The sequence below is a fragment of the Muntiacus reevesi genome, chromosome 10, assembly GCF_963930625.1.
Source record: "Muntiacus reevesi chromosome 10, mMunRee1.1, whole genome shotgun sequence".
In the NCBI taxonomy this organism is placed as follows: Eukaryota; Metazoa; Chordata; class Mammalia; order Artiodactyla; family Cervidae; genus Muntiacus; species Muntiacus reevesi.
The window spans coordinates 9,823,305-9,842,298 of record NC_089258.1 but is presented as its reverse complement, the minus strand read 5'-3'; the positions used below and the strand labels follow the sequence as shown (position 1 = coordinate 9,842,298).

The 18,994-nt window shown below is 38.2% G+C and overlaps 1 pseudogene; it reads left to right on the top strand.

Annotated features, from left to right (window-relative positions):
* The first annotated feature begins 6,181 nt into the window (after positions 1-6,181).
* LOC136176258 (ATP synthase subunit g, mitochondrial pseudogene) lies at positions 6,182-6,513 on the top strand (annotated as a pseudogene).
* The last annotated feature ends 12,481 nt before the right edge of the window (positions 6,514-18,994 follow it).

Genomic DNA, 18,994 nt, shown 5'->3' with positions numbered 1-18,994 from the left:
GCTCAAGCAATTCAGCATCTTTTTTTATATCTTTCCACCAATCAAAAAATTGGCAGAAGATCTAAATAGACATTTCTCCAAAGAAAATATGCCAATGGCCAAAAAGCACATGAAAAGATGCTCAACATCACCAATTGTTGTTGTTGTTGAATTGCTGAGTCATGTCCTACTCTTTTGCAACCCCAAGGACTGTAGCCTGCCAGGCTCCTCTGTCCATAGGATGTCCTAGGCAAGAAGACTGGAGTGGGTTGCCATTTCCTTCTCCAGGTGATCTTCCCAAGCTAGGGATCAAAACTGAGTCTCCTGCATTGGCAGGCGGATTCTTTACTGCTGAGCCACTGTGGAAGCATTTATTAGAGAAATGTAAATCAAAACTACAATGAGGTATCACCTTACACCAGTCAGAATAGCCATCATCAAAATAATCTACAAACAGGGATTTCTCTGATGGTTCAGTAGCTAAGACTACACTTCCAGTGCAAGGGGCCTGGGTTCAATCCCTGGTTAAGGAACTAGATCCCCACATGTCTCAACTAAGGTTTTGCTTGCAGCGACTAAAGATCCCGCATGCCAATATGAACACCTGGCACAGCCAAATAAATAAATAAATATTTTTAAAAAATAAAATCTACAAACAATAAAGCTGGAGACGGTGTGGAGAAAAGGGAACCCTCTTATATTGTTGGTGAGAATATAAATTGGTATAGTTACTACGGAGAAAGGAGTATGGAAATTCCTTTAAAAACTAAAAATAGAACTACCATATAATCCAGCAACCCCACTCCTGGGCATATACCCAGAGAAAACCGCAATTCAAAAAGATACACGTACCCCAATAGTGCACTGCAGCACAATTTACAATAGCCAGGCCATGGAAGCAATCTAAATGTCCATCAAGAGAGGAATGGACAAAAAAGATGTGCTACACACACATATACAACGAAATATATTCAGCCATTAAAAAAAAAATGCCATTTGCAGCAACATGGAGGGACCTAGAGACTGTCATACTGAATGAAGTCAGAGAAAGACAGTATCATATGATATCACTTATATGTGGAATCTAAAAATAAAGTAGGTGTACAGATGAACTTATTTACAAAACAGAAGTAGAGTCACGGATGTAGAAAACAAACATGGTTACCAGGGAATAAGGAGAGGAATGGATAAATTGGAAGACTGGGATTGACATATATACATTACTATATATAAAGTAGATAACTAATAAGAACCTGATGCATGGCACAGGGAACTCTACTCTGTAATGGCCTCTATGGGAAAAGAATATTTTTTAAAAAAATGAGTGGACATATGTATATGTATAACTGATTCACTCTGCTGAATACAGCTAAATACAGCTGAAACTAACACAACATTATAAATCAGCTATACTCCAATAAAAATTTTTAAAAAGAAAAATTAAAAAACAAAAAGAAAAATAACTTCTATATTTCTAACTTAAGGAACTGGAATGATAATAGCAATAACAACTAGCATGTAATAATCACTATAGGCAGTCACTGTGGCCAGGCTACCTCAACAACCATGCCCAACTCTCTTCTTTTGTACTCATCTCCCATTACAGAGGCCAAAAACTAAACAGTTTCTTTCACAGCCTCTCTTACAGTCAAGAGTGGACATGTGACTTATCCTTGGCAATCAGATGTAGGGAGAAGTCCTTTGAGAGACTTCCCGGAAAGCTTTTGTTTTCTTGGTGAAAGAGACAGTGGATGCTGGGCCTGCCCTTCTCCTTTCTTGCGTTGAGTGCAGATGTGATGTCTGGAGCTGCAGCACCTGGTGACCACAGTGTGACGACCATGAAGACGCTAAGTCAGCGCGCTCAAGACGGCAGAGGGGAAGGTAGAAAGAAATGGGGTCTTTGGTGGCACCAATGAACTGATGCACCAAACCTGGAACTACCCACCTCTAAAATTCTAGTTATAAAAGATAATTAAATATGCTTTTTACCTACAGTACTGTTAACTGGCATTCTGTTACTTGCAACGTAATACAACCAAACTGATATAAACACTGACTATGTGCCAGGTACTGATCTAAGAAATTTAACTCAATGCTTTACAACAATTTGATGAGGAATGTGTTATTGTTACCCCAATTATACAGATGAGGTAATTAAGGCATCAAAAAAGTCAAATAATTTGGCCACCTCATAAGTAGCAGGACAGGGAATTAAAACTAGATAGTCAGCCTCCCAAGACTTCACCCTTTACCACTACATATCTAGTTTCTCAATATTGGTGCGAGTATAGATAGAAGTAAGGATGTTGGGAAAAGGTGTTAACAGCTGGAAATCCAAGTGGAAATGTCCATCAGGCAGTTAGAAATGCCAAGTCTGCAACACAAGAACATTGAGGACATTATTATTTTTTTTTTTTTAAACTTTATTTTAAAATTTTGGTTACAGTTTCATTTTTGTTTTCTTAACAAGTCTACCGTTTAATCTCTCAGGATTAAAAAAACAATTATTAATATTCTAAAGAATTAAACAACAAAGGTATGTCAAGGGAAGGGCACAACTGCCCCATTCTCTAGGGGTATAATATAGCTACTCCAGTTTAACACCTAGCTTCAAAACAAAATGAATTTTTATATTTTCTAAATGAAATAATGTACAACCACCATCTTCATCTGAGCTTGTAACTTTCAAACACAAAGCTTCATTTTAAGCTTGGTAAAAAACTTAACAGGAATGATGGCCGATCTTAGTATGTAGTGTGTACCTTACAGGAAAGGTTTTTTTTTTAACAATAATAACACAGTAATATAATGCCATTAATGAAGTCCTCAATTTAGAATCTGGAACATTCTTCCATCAAAGGCGGGGAGGGGGAAATTCAGTCCAATGAGTCTGTCTCAAGATCTTCATCTCTTGTTTGCTCCACTTGTATTCTCTTTTCAGTAACTGGATTAATGCTTTGAGCCCAAAATGAGATATATTTTTTATTTTTTATTACTGTAGATTACATGTTGTTTGGTGCTCAGTTTCCATTTGTTCTTCTTGCTTGCGTTTTCTATCTGCAGCTTCTTTCTCATGTTGTCCTTTGAGCATATTCCTTCTATGAGCAGTCTGAAAGTTTCTTCCACCTTTTCTCTTCTTTTCACCTTCTTGATCATCTCCTTCTTCTTCAGAATCAGAGGTTGATGTAACCCCTGTTTTGGCTAAATTTTTCCTTTTTGATTCAACTTTCTTTTTCCCCTCTTTTTTATCTGGCTCTTTTCTTGGCTTTTCTTCTTCCTTCTGGCCCTCTTCATCCTTTTTAAGCTGTTTTTTAGGTTGTTTTTCCTCTTGCCCCTTTTTCTTGCTTTTGTCTTCTTCGGTTATCATGTCACTCTCTGAAGGACAAGGCTGTTTTGCCATTTTGGGTCTGCCTCTTGGTTTTGGAATCTTGGCCTCTGTAGCTGCAGGTCGTTGAGGACATTATTTAGAACAAGAAGCCACCTCCATTGAAATAAGAGTTGATTTAGAAGCTGCGAAAGTTCCAAACTGTCTATCTACAAGGTGAGTTGAGCTGCATAGAACCACATATATATATGTGTGTGCATATATATATATATATATATATATATATATATATATATATATATATGGCAAACCTAACCTGGCCTGAATAATGATGCTTTGTTGACAAAATGCCTTTGACTATTCAAAAGCTGGCTCCATCGTTAGTGCAGCATTTATGTTCCAGCTTAGGAGTGCATCGTTTAAAGGAATACTATTAAGTGTTACTCTTCACTTCGTATTGCCAGAGAAGATTGTTGGCGGTGTGGAGCAATTTCCCAGTGCAGGCCATGGCCGAACATGACCTCAATCTTCCAGACACCTGCCAGTTTGCAAGGCTGGGCTGAAATTACCTGGAATCTGGAATAGGGCTTCCAGGGCCACTGATTGTCCTACCACCTTCAACATCAGGGCAGCCTGTTCTCAGAATGATGTTTACCTTCATACTACTGAGATTCAGAATAAAAGATGTTTGTGAGAACCAGAGTGGGAGAAGGAGGGGGAAACAGGTGACATTCCTTCCAAATAATGGTACTAAGAGCTTCACTTACTGAGCACTGGCTCTGTGCTGAGGGAGTGCCTTTTGTGCATTATCTCACCCAAAGCAAGGTAATTTCTGCTCTGCTTCTATTTTAATGGAATCACAAAATGTCCAGAGAAAATTGTTGTTAATCACTGATAGTACCTTGGCACTTGCCAGTTGTTTTTCGTTGTTGTTTTCCATCGTTCCTCAAAGGCCTAATAAAGGTAAACCACAACTAATGCCCATGACACAGTGATAATTCTCATATAAGGCTGATAACTAGGAAAATAGATCAGTCCTGTGGAAAACAAATTGGCCTGCCTGAGAGATCTGAGAGGTCACCTATATGAAAAAGATACACTTATGAACTCCCCGCTGCAACTTTGAAATGTTGGTATTTACATGGTCCTAGAAATGGAGCCAACCTACTCCTTACTGATACAACATAAGGTTATAAATACTCTGCTGTGTTGGAAAAGAACTAAAGAAGGGAAAGATGTAAATTACACAGTCCAGGTATTGGTCAGAATGTTTTGTCCTTTCCTTGGTGATGAGCTTCAGTTCTGATCTAGAAGTTCTGATCTAGACATTCTGATCCTCATCACAAACCACAGATAACACTGGAGCAATTTTATTTTTATTAAATGCTTAAATGATGTGACAATCACTTAAGTAACTAGAGTACACATATTAAGCCTTTAATTTATAATCCTTTTGCCAAAGCACTTCTGTTAGAACTTAATTTACTATTTCTCTAGATTCACACTCCAAGTCTAATCATTACAATTAATTCCAATTTCCTTAATCAAGGATGCATGTCTTTACTTATTCTTCCTGAAAGTAACAAAGATTATAAATGGATAGATTTCATTACTGTTCATGATTGTGGTCAGTTTTTCTCAGGTCCTTGGTCTGGCACCATTTCCCTCCGGGATGCTCTTTGGAAGCTAAACAATCATAGATTTAGCTGCTAATAACAACAACAACAAAAGGGAGATGGGAAAAAAATACACATCACACTTACTGCAGAGATAAGAATGAAACATGCTGAATCACCACTGAAGGGGTCAGTAGCCCAAGGCCACTCATGCCTCATGATTGGCAGCTGCAAAGGGTTCCCTCTGCCAAGCCCGCTGTCCAGAGGGCAAGAGGTCAGAATAGCACAGATGCTGACTTGGAGAAGTGACTCACCCAGCATTAGTGGCTAAAACCAGGCAGACTGGAAAAACACCTACAGGCAGGGCCTAACCTAGTATTTACATAAAAACAGACAGGGCAGTAACTAGCAAGTCCCTCCACAATTCTGCAAAAGTTGATTATTCTGGGGACTTCCCTGTGGTCCATTGGTTAAGAATCTGCCTGCCAACACAGGGGACACCAGTTTGATCACTGGTCTGGGAAGATTCCACATGCTGCGGGGCAACAAAGCCCATGTACCACAACAACTGAGTCCACGTTCTAGAGCCGGTGTTCCTCAACAAGAGGAAATTCACTTGCAGTAACAAACACCCAGTGCAGCCAAAAATAAATGTAAATAATTTTTTTAAAGTCAATTATTTCATGTCCCCAAAAGAATGAAGGAGAAGTAAATTCCCTCTTAGACTTCAGAATCCTCCAAGATACACACCTAGTGGAGTACTACACGCAGAGTAGGAGGTTAATAAATGTTTGTTGGAAGTTAACTGACATGTCCTATTGTTGACTCTATATGTCATAACTCTATGACAAAGTAGGTACTGTTGTCCCCATTTTACTGTGAAGAAACTGAAAAAGACAAGTTTGGTAACTTGTTTAAAAAGAATAAAGTCAGGACTCAAACTCAAGTCTTTGTGGTCCTAAAGTTCTTTCTCTTGCATCATGATGCTGCAAACCATCTGCTTTGCTAAATTAAGAAAAGAACTTGGCATCTTTTCTAATTACAACTTTTATAAGACTATTCTATATATGTAAAATCCCCTTCTATCCAGGTCTCCTTATTCCCTGCAAATGACCTCTTTTATTACTTCATTCAAAATGTGGACAGGCTTCCACATTAACACCACTTCTTTGTCTTTTCTCCCATCCTCCTTTCCTTCACTACTATCTCAGAGAAAGTGGTGACCCTCCAGTTCTGGGTGAGATTTTTCTATTCTAGAACCATGGCCCACTTTGTCCATAACCTCACAGAGAAGGCTCAAGCCCTGGTCAATCCTGCTGTGACTTCCTTGAAGCCTTGATTGGCCATATTTTGGCACTAGGTTAAAGTTGAGTTGGTTCCTACAACCCTGCTGAGATCCCTACTGATATTTAGAGGTTTAAAAAAATAGTCATTAGTGCTCAAACTAGTGGCTTCAAACAGCTCACAGTTAAATTAAGGAAGCTCCACTGAATGGTCTGGTGGCCACTGAATTGTTAGTGTGGTGGAGAAATTTCAGTTTCTCATGTTGGTGAGATCATAGGCAAGTGTGGCATAATTTGTTATAATGTTTGAAAACCAATCTTTAACACCTGATTATATTTGGTTTATTATTTGCATGTCATTGAACCATGTGTGACCAGACTGCTATCTGAATAAAATGATGTGTCAAAAATCAGTGTTTTCTCTATCAAACACTACACGACGGTCATGATATTTCTTGGTACTAAGTTGGGTTGTCTTTTACTCTGATACGTTAATACAGCTCCAAATGTATGTCTTTGCTTAGTCTGAAATTGGAAAAGATATGTGCAAACGTAACAATGTAGTATATACGTATATGAGGATAACATTTTAATTTGATGGTCTGAAATATAATATAATGTATATAATTAAATCATGTCAGTAGTCATAAAGAATAAAATTTGGACTATTTCTTCTTGCAATATCACAGGAATACCCTTTTGATAAAAGCTGTCTATAAATATTGGTGTACTTCTTTTCAATTTGAATATAGTCTCAAGAGAGAATAGCAGGCTGGTCTTCTAAATGTGTATCTTTGCAACATCTTTAGCAGCAGGACAGAGTCAATGAGAATCCTGATCTACATTTTAAATCTAAGTTTGATACATATTATATCATTAATCTATTCAGTCTTATGATTTTTAGAACCTATCTTGGCAAAATAAAATATCTAAACAGGATTATACTTTAGTATCATGCATGGGTCTAAATAGCATATTATATCCTGAAATAAATAGATGTGATTGCTATGAAGAAAAGGGAAAGAAAAAAGAAATGATCTTCCTTTATCTCAAAGTGAAAGCTCCCTCTGTGTCCCTCATTCTCGTCCATTCTCTGGGGCCTTACTTCATCAGGAATCCCCACAACCTGACCACATTTAACTATATCTCATTCCTTCTTCTGTGACTTCTTCCTGCCAATGTATAAATGTTTTGAAGTGCTCCCCATCTTAATACACACACACACACACATACACACACACACTCACACACACACATCACCTCCACCTACCAGGCTACTCCTTGAATTACATTCCTGTTCCCACTTCCTTTCCTTTACCACCAAGTTTCTTTGTCAGGGTCTCCATTTCCTTACCATCTAACCATGTGCACCCTCACCAGGTACAAAAAATTCCCTCTTGATAACCACTGAAGGATCAAACCCAATAGCTTTTTCTTTGTTCTCATCCTCCTCAGATTCTCTGTAGCCAGTCACTATCAACAACTCCTATTTCTTCATAGCGTCTTCTCCCATGATTTTTCATAATGTGTTCACTCTCAGATCTAGTTCTCATTCTCCAATTCCTCTTTCTCCTTCTGACCCCAAAAGTAAGTACTCCCTTTGGTTATGTCCATGGTTCATTCCTCTTCTCTTTACATTCTTCTTTTGGGAATTTACTCAATCTTTTCTACCAATCTTACATCTTGACTAATGCTCAAGTCTACATTTTCAACTGCCTGTTGACATCTGCCTATCCTCCTGATAACCCAAACTCAGTATGCTCAAAACAGTGATCTTTCTTTTTGTACATATCTATTAATTATACTGTAAATACTCTCCTCTCAATCACTGTAGAAAAAAATATTCACAAGCTAAGGCTATAGATGTCTAATGCTACCGAAGCCAAATATTAACCATAGGAAGTCTAATATTCAAATAGGATTTTTCTTTTGTTTAAAATTATTTTTCAAAATTAATGCATATTTTTCTTTAAAAAATTGTTCTTTTTATTGCATGCATCTCATGGACAAAGGAGCTTGGCAGTCTACAGTCCTTGGGATCACAAAAAGGTCGGACACAGTTGCACCTAAACAACAACATAAAACCTTGCCCAGATGTCATTCAGTGCTAACATTTTCCTTATGGGTGTTTGAAAAAAAAAAAAAAATCAGAGACAAAACAAAATAAACAAAGAAAACAGAAACAGACTCAGATCCAGAGAAAAAGGTATTGGTTACCACAGGGGACAGGAGAGGGGAAAGGGCAAAATAGGTAAAGGGAATTAAGAATACAAACTAGCAGTCATAAAATAAGTAAGTCACAGGGATATAGGTACAGCAAAGGAAATTTAGTCAATATTTTATAGTAACTTTGTATGGTGTGTAATCTATGAAAATATCAAATAGCAATGTGGCATCCAGTCCCATCACTTCATAGCAAATAGATGGGGAACAGTGGAAACAGTGGCTGACTTTATTTTGGGAGGCTCCAAAATCACTGCAGATGGTGATTGCAGCCATGAAATTAAAAGACACTTACTCCTTGGAAGAAAAGCTATGACCAACCTAGACAGCATATTAAAAAGCAGAGACATTACTTTGTCAACAAAGGTCCATTTCATCAAGGCTATAGCTTTTCCAGAAGACATGTATAGGTGTGAGAGCTGGACTGTAAAGAAAGCTGAGCGCTGAAGAATTGATGCTTTTGAACTGTGGTGTTACAGAACACTCTTGAGAGTTCCTTGGACTGCAAGGAGATCCAACCAGTTCATCCTAAAGGATATCAGTCCTGGATGTTCATTGGAAGGACTGATGTTGAAGCTGAAACTCCAATACTTTGGCCACCTCATGCGAAGAGCTGATTCATTTGAAAACACCCTGATGCTGGGTAAGATTGAGAGCAGGAGGAGAAGGGGATGATAGAGGATGAGATGGTTGGATGGCATCACCAACTCAATGGACATGAGTTTGGGTGGACTCCGGGAGTTGGTGATGGACAGGGAGGCCTGGCATGCTGCAGTCCATGGGGTCACAAAGAGTCAGACACGACTGAGCGACTAACTGAACTGACCTGATACCTGAAAATAATATAATATTGTAAGTCAAATATATTTCAATAAATAATCTTTTAAAAAAACCAGAGGCAATTTTTTAACATTGTAGCTGCCTGAGGTCATAGATAAGTTACGTTAAAGTGAAAGAAACCAGACACAAAATGTCACATGTTTTTCCATTTATATGAAATGTCCATAATAGGTAAATTCAAAGAGATAGAAAGTAGATTACTGATTCCTAAGGGTTGGGAAGAAGAGGGAATTAGAACTGACAGCTTAATGGTTAAAGAATTTATTTTGGGAATAATGAAAATTGTCTTAATTAATATGATACTCATGTTAAGTTTTGAATATATAAAAACCATTGAATTGTTCACTTTAAGTCAGGAAATTTTATGATATGTGATGTCCATTTCAATTTAAAGATAGCAGTTTTGAAAATTATATGTACTCACAATTTCAATTGTTTAATTTAAACAAAAGGAAATTCATAAAAACAGTATTCATAATCCCATTATCCCAATAAAATCACTATTAATATTTTGGTCTAATTATTTCTAATCTTTCTCTACCTCATCAGTATCAGCATGCATTGGTTAAGAGTCCTCAATTTGGACCCTCAGTCTGAGTTAGAATCCTGCACTTACTAATTGTGCAATCATGGGCAAGCTGATTAACCTCTTGGTTTGTTCCTCATCTATAAAATGGAGATAATAATATTGAATTAAAATGGTTGTGAGAATTAAAGGGGTTTGAAAATGTAGAGCCCTTAAACGTGACTGGCACATAAGTGTTCAATATATGCTGGCTATTTTTATTACTGAAGATAAAGCTTTGTGAATATCCTTGAATATATCAATATATCTTCTCATTTTTTTTAATTTTATTTTTTTTATTTTTCAGTGGGTTTTGTCATACATTGATATCTCATTTTTAAAAATTAACCCCGCAAAGTGAAATTGCTGTTTCAAAATATAAGCACATGAAATAAAAGTGTTATTTTAAGGTTGTTTGAGAGTTTCCTACTACTGGAAATGAATATACTACTGAGTGTTCAGAAGTTTGGAAACGTGAAAAAAATCAAAATAAAGAAGAAAAATAGCCCTGGAAGAAACAAAGTCAATCAAGGAAGAATAAAAGAGATTTTTAAAGTTGTATTTGTAATTCTCAGAGAGATTTAAGAGAGTATGAGTTCATAACAATAAGGATGCTGTGAGAAGAAAACAATTTGTGAAAAGGAAATAGCTTTTGGAAATTAAAAAATACAGTTGTCTAATATTTATTGAGGAGATAGAAGATAGAGTTGAAGAAATCTCCTAGACTGAAAAACAAAAGGCAAAATAGAAAAAAATATGACAGAGGTAAGACACAGAGTCAATCTGAGACCCGTCACATTTGACTGATAAGGCTCCAGCAAAAGAGAAGAGGAAAAATGTGGGATTATCAAAGACCCTATACAATAGGTTTTGCCAAAAGAAAGACATTATTTTGAAAAAAATCACACCAAGTATCTCACAGAATGAGTGAAAACAAACCTAGACACATCTCTATGAAATTTCAAAACTCCAAAATGAAGGAAAGATCTTAAAACCTCCCAGAAATGGGAAACATATGCACCAACCTGCTTATCAGCAGCCCAGGTTTCTAGAAATCAAAGGTACAAACCCTTTAAATTTCAAATTAATTTTCAACTTAAAGTTCTATACCCAAACTTTCAGTCAGTATAAGAAAATAAGGATATCATCAAGCATACAAGAACTCAAATTTTGTTCTTTTTACTTCATATATAAAAGGTAACTTCTTTGCAAGTTATTTTAGGATGTACTCCAGCAAGATGAGGGATATAATAAAGCAAAGAGAAATAAAAGAAGAAAAAAAATTTAATATGACAACCCTACAGTAACTGTAGACATGGATCAATCTAGACTGGAGCAAGAATATAGAGGCCTCTGGGAATCAGTGGTTTATTAGGACCATCTCCTTCAGTTCAGTTCAGTTCAGTTGCTCAGTCGTGTCCAACTCTTTGCGACCCCATGAATCGCAGCACAACAGGCCTCCTTGTCCATCACAAACCCCCGGAGTCTACTCAAACTCATGCCCATCAAGTCGGTGATGCCATCCAGCCATCTCGTCCTCTGTCGTCCCCTTCTCCTCCTGCCCCCAATCCCTCCCAGCGTCAGGGTCTTTTCCAATGAGTCAACTCTTCACATCAGGTGGCCAAAGTATTGGAGTTTCAGCTTCAGAATCAGTCCTTCCAATGAACCAGCTCACAAAAGCCCACTGTTAATTTTCAGGAATACTACAAACAAGCTGTTTAAAACACTTTAACATTTGTTATTAAAAATTAACTTCTGTAAATTTATAGTTAAATAAGTTATATTAAAAAACAAAGAAAATAAACATGCAAAACTCTTCAATTCCCAATTATTTTTGCTATTATCTATGCTTTTGAAATTATTTATATGTATTTTATCTGCTTGGTGAAAATAATGGGTAATAAATAAAACAATATGGGCTAACATATATGCCTTCCCATTTAGTTCCATCACTTTGGTAGATTGAAATTGGCCATAGTGAGTATATTTACAACATGAAAATCATCAAATGTTACAAATCAGGCCTTTACTTATTGTTTTCTTGTCTATCTAGACTTTGGAAAGTGTTAGATAAAATGTTAATAATAGACTGAACTTTGAAATGTGTCATATCTATAATATTACATTATAAATAGCACAAAAATTGTCAACTCATGATTGACTTGCAATCATGGGTTGGCTACAGATACAAGAATTTGGCAAAAGTCAGCATTCTGTGAGAGTTAATTTGCTATATAGAATTTACAATGAAATCATTTTATACTTTTACTATAATTTGTAAATTGTGTCCTACACATCCTTCAGTAAAATTCTAACAAACATATATACTATATAAAACACAGTCATTAAACATTTTTTAAGACACCCCTAGACATTGGAGAGTCTAGTGACAAAGTTTGAGGCTCTGATAAAAGAAATTACAGATTCAATCTGAACCTGGTCTCATGAGTATTCTCTTTTGAGTGACTCAAGTTTGGGGACATAGAACTCATAGAAAAAGAAATATAATTTAATAACATACGTACTTTTATGGGTTTAAACAATCTGTTAAATTTCATCTTCTACCCTCTAAGGAGATTGTAACCAAGCAGGACCCTATGGGGCCTTCCCAGGGACAGGCCCTCTCCCACATCCTCTCCTTTAGCTCCTCTCTCGAGTACCTAAATAGCAGTAGCTGGAGCTCTGGGTGCAGAACACCTGGGTGTGGCATAAGCCCTCTTGGAGGAGGTCCCATTAACCCCAAATAGAGCAGCCAGATCTTACACAGGAATGGGGGACAGACTCCTGGCGGACACAAACAGAACCTTCTACACACCAGGACCCAGGAGAAAGGAGCAGTGACCCCACAAGAGACTGACCCAGACTTGCCCGTAAGTGTCCAGGAGTCTCCGGCAGGGCGTGGGTCAGCAGTGGCCTGCTGCTGGGCTGGGAGCACTGAGTGCAGCAGTGCTGTGCATGGGATCTTCTGAAGGAGGTCGTCATTATCTTCATTACCTCCACCATCCTTTAACCCAGATAAGTAACAGGGAGGGAACACAGCCCCACCCATCAACAGAAAATTGCATTAAAAACTTACTGAGCATGGTCCCCCCCATCAGAACAGGACTCAGTTTCCCCCTCAGTCAGACCCTCCCATCAGGAAGCTTCCCTAAGCCTCTTACCCTTCTCCATCAGAGGGCAGACAGAATGAAAACACAATCACAGGAAACTAACCAGTCTGATCACATGGACCACAGCCTTGTCTAACAAAGAAACTATGAGCCATGCCTTGTAGGGCCACCCAAGACGAACGGATCATGGTGGAGAGTTCTGACAGAACGTGGTCCACTGGAGAAGGGAATGGCAAACCACTTCAGTATTTTTGCCTTGAGAACCCCATGAACAGTATGAAAAGGCAAAATGATAGGATACTGAAAGAGGAACTCCCCAGGTCAGTAGGTGCCCAATATGCTACTGGAGATCAGTGGAAAAATAACTCCAGAAAGACTGAAGAGATGAAGACAAAGCAAAAACAACACCCAGTTGTGGATGGGACTGGTGATGGAAGTAAAGTCCAATGCTGTAAAGAGCAATATTGCATAGGAACCTGGAATGTTAGGTCCATGAATCAAGGCAAATTGGAAGTGGTCAAACAGGAGATTCACAAGAGTGAACATTGACATTTAGGAATAAGAGAACTAAAATGGACTGGAATGGGTGAATTTAACTCAGATGACCATTATATCTACTACTGTGGGCAGGAATCCCTTAGAAGAAATGGAGTAGCCATTATAGTCCAACAAAAGAGTCCAAAATGCAGTACTTGCATGCAATCTCAAAAATGACAGAATGATCTCTGTTTGTTTCCAAGGCAAACCATTCAATATCACAGTAACCTAAGTCTATGCACCAACCAGTAATGCTGAAGAAGCTGAAGTTAAATGGTTCTTTGAAGACCTACACAACCTTCTAGAACTAACACCAAAAAATGATATTCTTTTTATTATAGAGGACTGGAATGCAAAAGTAGGAAGTCAAGAAATACCTGGAGTAACAGGTAAATTTGGCCTTGGAGTATGGAATGAAGCAGGGCAAAGGCTAATAGAGTTTTGCCAAGAGAATGCACTGGTCATAGCAAACACTCTCTTCCAAAAACACAAGAGAAGACTCTACACAAGGACATCACCAGATGGTCAATACCAAAATCAAATTGATTATATTCTTTGCATCCAAAGATGGAGAAGTTCTATACAGTCAGCAAAAAGAAGACTGGGAGCTGACTGTAGCACAGACCATGAATTACTTATTGCCAAATTCACTTAAATTGAAGAAAGTAGGGAAAACCACTAGACCATTCAGGTATGACCTAAATCAAATCCTTTACAATTATACAGTGGAACTGACAAATAGATTCAAAGAATTATATCTGATAGACAGAGTGCCTGAAGAACTATGGACAGAGGTTCAGAACATTGTACAGGAGGCAGGGATAAAGAACATCCCCAAGGAAAAGAAATACCAAAAGGCAAAATGGTTGTCTGAGGAGGCCTTACAAATAGCTGTGAAAAGAAGGGAAGTGACAGGCAAAGGAGAAAAGGAAAGACATACCCATCTGAATGCAGAGTTCCAAAGAATAGCAAGGAGAGATAAGAAAGCCTTCCTCAGCGATCAATGCAAAGAAATAGAAGAAAACAACAGAATGGAAAAGACTAGAGATATCTTCAAGAAAATTAGAGATACCAAGGGAACATTTCATGCAAAGGTGGGCACAATAAAGGACAGAAATGGTATGGACCTAACAGAAGCAGAAGATATTAAGAAGAGGTGGCAAGAATACACAAAAAAGATCTTCATGACCCAGATAATCACGATGGTGTGATCACTCACCTAGAGCCAACCATCCTGGTATGTGAAGTCAAGTGGGCCTTAGGAAGCATCACTAAGAACAAACCTAGTGGAGGTGATGGAATTCCAGCTGAGCTATTTCAATTCCTAAAAGATGATGCTGTGAAAGTGCTGCACTCAATACTCCAGCAAATTTGGAAAATTCAGCAATGGCCACAGGACTGGAAAAGGTCAGTTTTCATTCCAATCCCAAAGAAAGGCAATGCCAAAGAATGCTCAAATTACTGCATAATTATACTCATCTCACATGCTATCAAAGAGGTGCTGAAAATTCTCGAAGCCAGGTTTCAACAGTACACGAACCGTGAACTTCCAGATGTTCAAGTTGGATTGAGAAAAGGCAGAGAAACCAGAGATCAAATGGCCAACATCTGCTGGATCATCAAAAAAGCAAGAGAGTTCCAGAAAAACATCTACTTCTGTTTTACTGACTATGCCAAAACCTTTGACTGTGTGGACAACAACAAACTCTGGAAAATTGTTAAAGAGATGGGAATACCAGATCACCTGACCTGCCTCCTGAGAAACCTATATGCAGGTCAGGAAGCAACAGTTAGAATTGGAGATGGAACAATAGACTGTTTTCAAGTAGGGAAAGGAGTATGTCAAGGCTGTATATTTTCACCCTGCTTATTTAGCTTATATGCAGAGTACATCATGAGAAACACCGGGCTGGATGAAGTGCAAGCTGGAATCAAGATTGCCAGGAGAAATATCAATAACCTCAGATATGCAAATGACACCACCCTTATGGCAGAAAGTGAAGAACTTGATGAAAGCCTCTTGATGAAAGTGAAAGAGAAGAGTGGGAAAGTTGGCTTAAAACTCAATATTCAGAAAACTAAGATCATGGCATCCAGTCCCATCACTTCATGGCAAATAGATGAGGAAATAGTGGAAACAGTGTCAGACTTTATTTTGGGGGGCTCCAAAAGCACTGCAAATGGTGACTGCAGCTATGAAGTTAAAAGACGCTTGCTCCTTGGAAGAAAGTTATGACCACCTAGACAGCAGATTAAAAATCAGGGACATTACTTTGCCAACAAAGTCTGTCTAGTCACAGCTGTGTTTTTTTCCAGTAGTCATGTATTGATGTGAGAGTTGGACTATAAAAGAAAGCTGAGCACCAAAGAATTGATGCTTTTGAACTTTGGTGTTGGAGAGGACTCTTGAGAGTCCCTTGGACAGCAAGGAGATCCAACCAGTCCATCCTAAAGAAAATCAGTCCTGAATATTCATTGGAAGGACTGATGTTGAAGCTGAAACTCCAATACTTAGGTCACCTGATGTGAAGAACCGACTCATTGGAAAAGACCCTGATGCTGGGAAAGATTGAAGGCAGGAGAAGGGGACGACAGAGGATGAGATGACTGGATTGCATAACCAACTCAATGGACATGAGTTTGAGTAAACTCTAGGTGTTGGCGATGGACAGGGAGGCCTGGCATGCTGCATGCAGTCCATTTGGTCGCAGAGTCGGACATGATTGAGCAACTGAACTAAACTGAACTAATGCACATTTCCCAAGATGTTTCATAGATGTGAAAAACCCCTACCAAATGGAAGATGTATCTGATGACCATGAGCACATAGCCCCAGGCTTCCCAGAGCCTAAGGACTGATAATGTTAACCCCCGTGACACCATCCTATTACCTCACCATCCACCAGTCAGAGAAACAGGTAGTAGCTGATCACAAACCCTGCAACAACCCCCCCTCACCTGGCCTTCAAAAATGGTTTGCTGAAAACTTTCAGAGAGTATAGGGTTGGGGGTTAGGTAGATGAGCAAACCATCTCTTTGCTTGGCTCTTCAATAAACATTTCCCTGCTCCAAACTTCAATGTTTCAGTTAGTTTGGTCTCACTGTATGTCAGGCACACAAACTTGGGCTTACTACCAAGATGAGATAGCCAAACATACAGAAAAATTGTAAAAGACATGCAAGTGGCCTGCAATCCTATATTAGATTTATTATTTCTATTACTTCTATGAGTGAACACACAAAATTGGTGCGACCCCCTTTTGGAATTCTCCAGGCCAGAATACTGGAGTGGGTAGCCTTTCCCTTCTCCAGGGTATCTTCCCAACCCAGGGATCAAACCCAGGTTGCCTGCATTGCAACCCAGGTTGCCTGCTGAGCCACAAGGGAAGTCCCAAATGGTCTAGATTCATATCAAATGAATGATTTCAGTAAGCCCAGATTTCCTGCATCTTCCCATACATAGAAAAGCACTAAATTTCTTGAGATATCTGGTTTTCTTTTAGTAACAATAATCTTTTGATATTCCAACTATCTGGATTTTTGGTGCAAAAACTTAAATCCTGGCTTCCCCTCTGCCCCCTGGCCCCTGCCCCTTCTGTGCAGTCTCTTAAGAGTTATTTGAGATGCTGTTTCCTGGGCTTGAACTCCTAAGAATGTCCACCAAATAAAATGTAACTGTCAACCTTTGGGTTGTGGGTTTGTTTTTTTTTCAGTCAACAGTTTCATTATTATTAGTGGGTTATCAGTCAGTGAACAACCACAAAAGAGTTGAAAATTGAATGTCTAACCATTGTAATTCATATTAAGCAAAAGCATTTTAATAGATTAATTCCTTAAATCTTTAGAAGGTTGGAGGAGAGGGAAAGATTTTGTTTTGTTTTGTTTTGTTTTGGACACATATATGACAATTTGGGAGGGGGAAGCTAGTCAGGAGGTACCTTCTCATTGCCCCTTAGCTACATTCCCCTCCATCATAGAAGACTGCTGTCTTCAGGAGTCTTGTTCTTGTTCTTCAGGAACTTGTTCTCCCTTCTAAACATTTGTGAACTCCAAGGACAAAGCCAAAACAGAAACACTTGATGTTCTTCTCTTCCATTCTCCTTCCACCATCTACTCTTACTTCCCCTACCACCACTCAGAGTTAAACATGAAAAATTTTGAAAGCTCTTAAGTAAATAGCTTGATTACATATAGTGGTGTTCATAACATAAAATTACCAAGTACAATCTGTCACTATGGATTCCCCGGAAATGTAACCTAACAAAAACATCTCAGCTCTCTGGTTCTGTTTCAGAAAACAAAAAAGAAGAAAAAATCAGATTAAATAAAGCTGAGCTTATGCAGCTCTGTTTCATTTCATTAGCACTGAGGTAACATAAAAATTGGCATAAAAACCAGGCCAACATGGAAAAGTAATAATGTCAAATACATATTTAAAGCTGATTTGTATTGAATCTTTTAAATGCACTCTGAGTTTGCTGCCCTGAATCTCAAAGTCACAATGAACACCAATAACATAAATTCACAAATATAATAAAAACACCAAATTTATTGACTTTACTAATGGAATAAATCACCTGTCTTTCACACCTAATTGTTAGAGACCTTTCTATTAATAAAACCTCAGTGTTCTATTGTGACTCTACTATATCTCATACAGTAAAGAATCTGCCTGCCTATTGCTCATCTCAGTGTCTGAGAATTATTTAAGACTATAATCAAGGAAGACAATTCACAAAAGAAGAAATACAACAATCAGATCGGCAGTGAATTTTTTTCATAATAATAAACTTGTATCTGAGATGTTGAGAAACCACAAACTCTTAAACACTCCAGGTAGGAATATGAACTAGAAAAACTGCAAAAAAAAAAAAAAAGAAGAAGAAGAAGAAAAGAAAATAATAGCTATCACTGAGTATTTACCATGTGGTAGGTACAGGAGCCTGGTAGGCACAGTCCATGGGGTCACTAAGAGTTGGACACGACTGAGTGACTTCACTTTCACTTTTTACTTTCATGCATTGGAGAAGGAAATGGCAACCCACTCCAGTGTTCTTGCCTGGAGAATCCCAGGGACGGGGGAGCCTGGTGGGCTGCCGTCTATGGGGTCGCACAGAGTCGGCCACGACTCAAGCCTCTTAGCAGCAGCAGCAGCAGATACTGTGCTAACTGCTTTAAAATTACATTTTTACATTATCTCTGTTTTATGAATGAGGAGATAATGATGCTCAGATAAGGTTAAGTAACATACCCAAGAAAATAAAGATAGTGAAAAACAACAACAGAGCTAGAATGCAATTTGGCAATGAATATTAAATATCTTTTAAATTTCTATATTTTTAGATAGAGCAGTTCTCCTTGGAGTTTATCATAAAGAAATAAGCAGTGAAATAAACACTATATTAATACAATTATGTCCATTATAACCTTATTTATAAGAAGGGGAAGAGGTAACAGCCTAAAGGTTCAATAATAGCCAAATGGCAGCTTCAGTGTATTATGCATTGATGCAACAG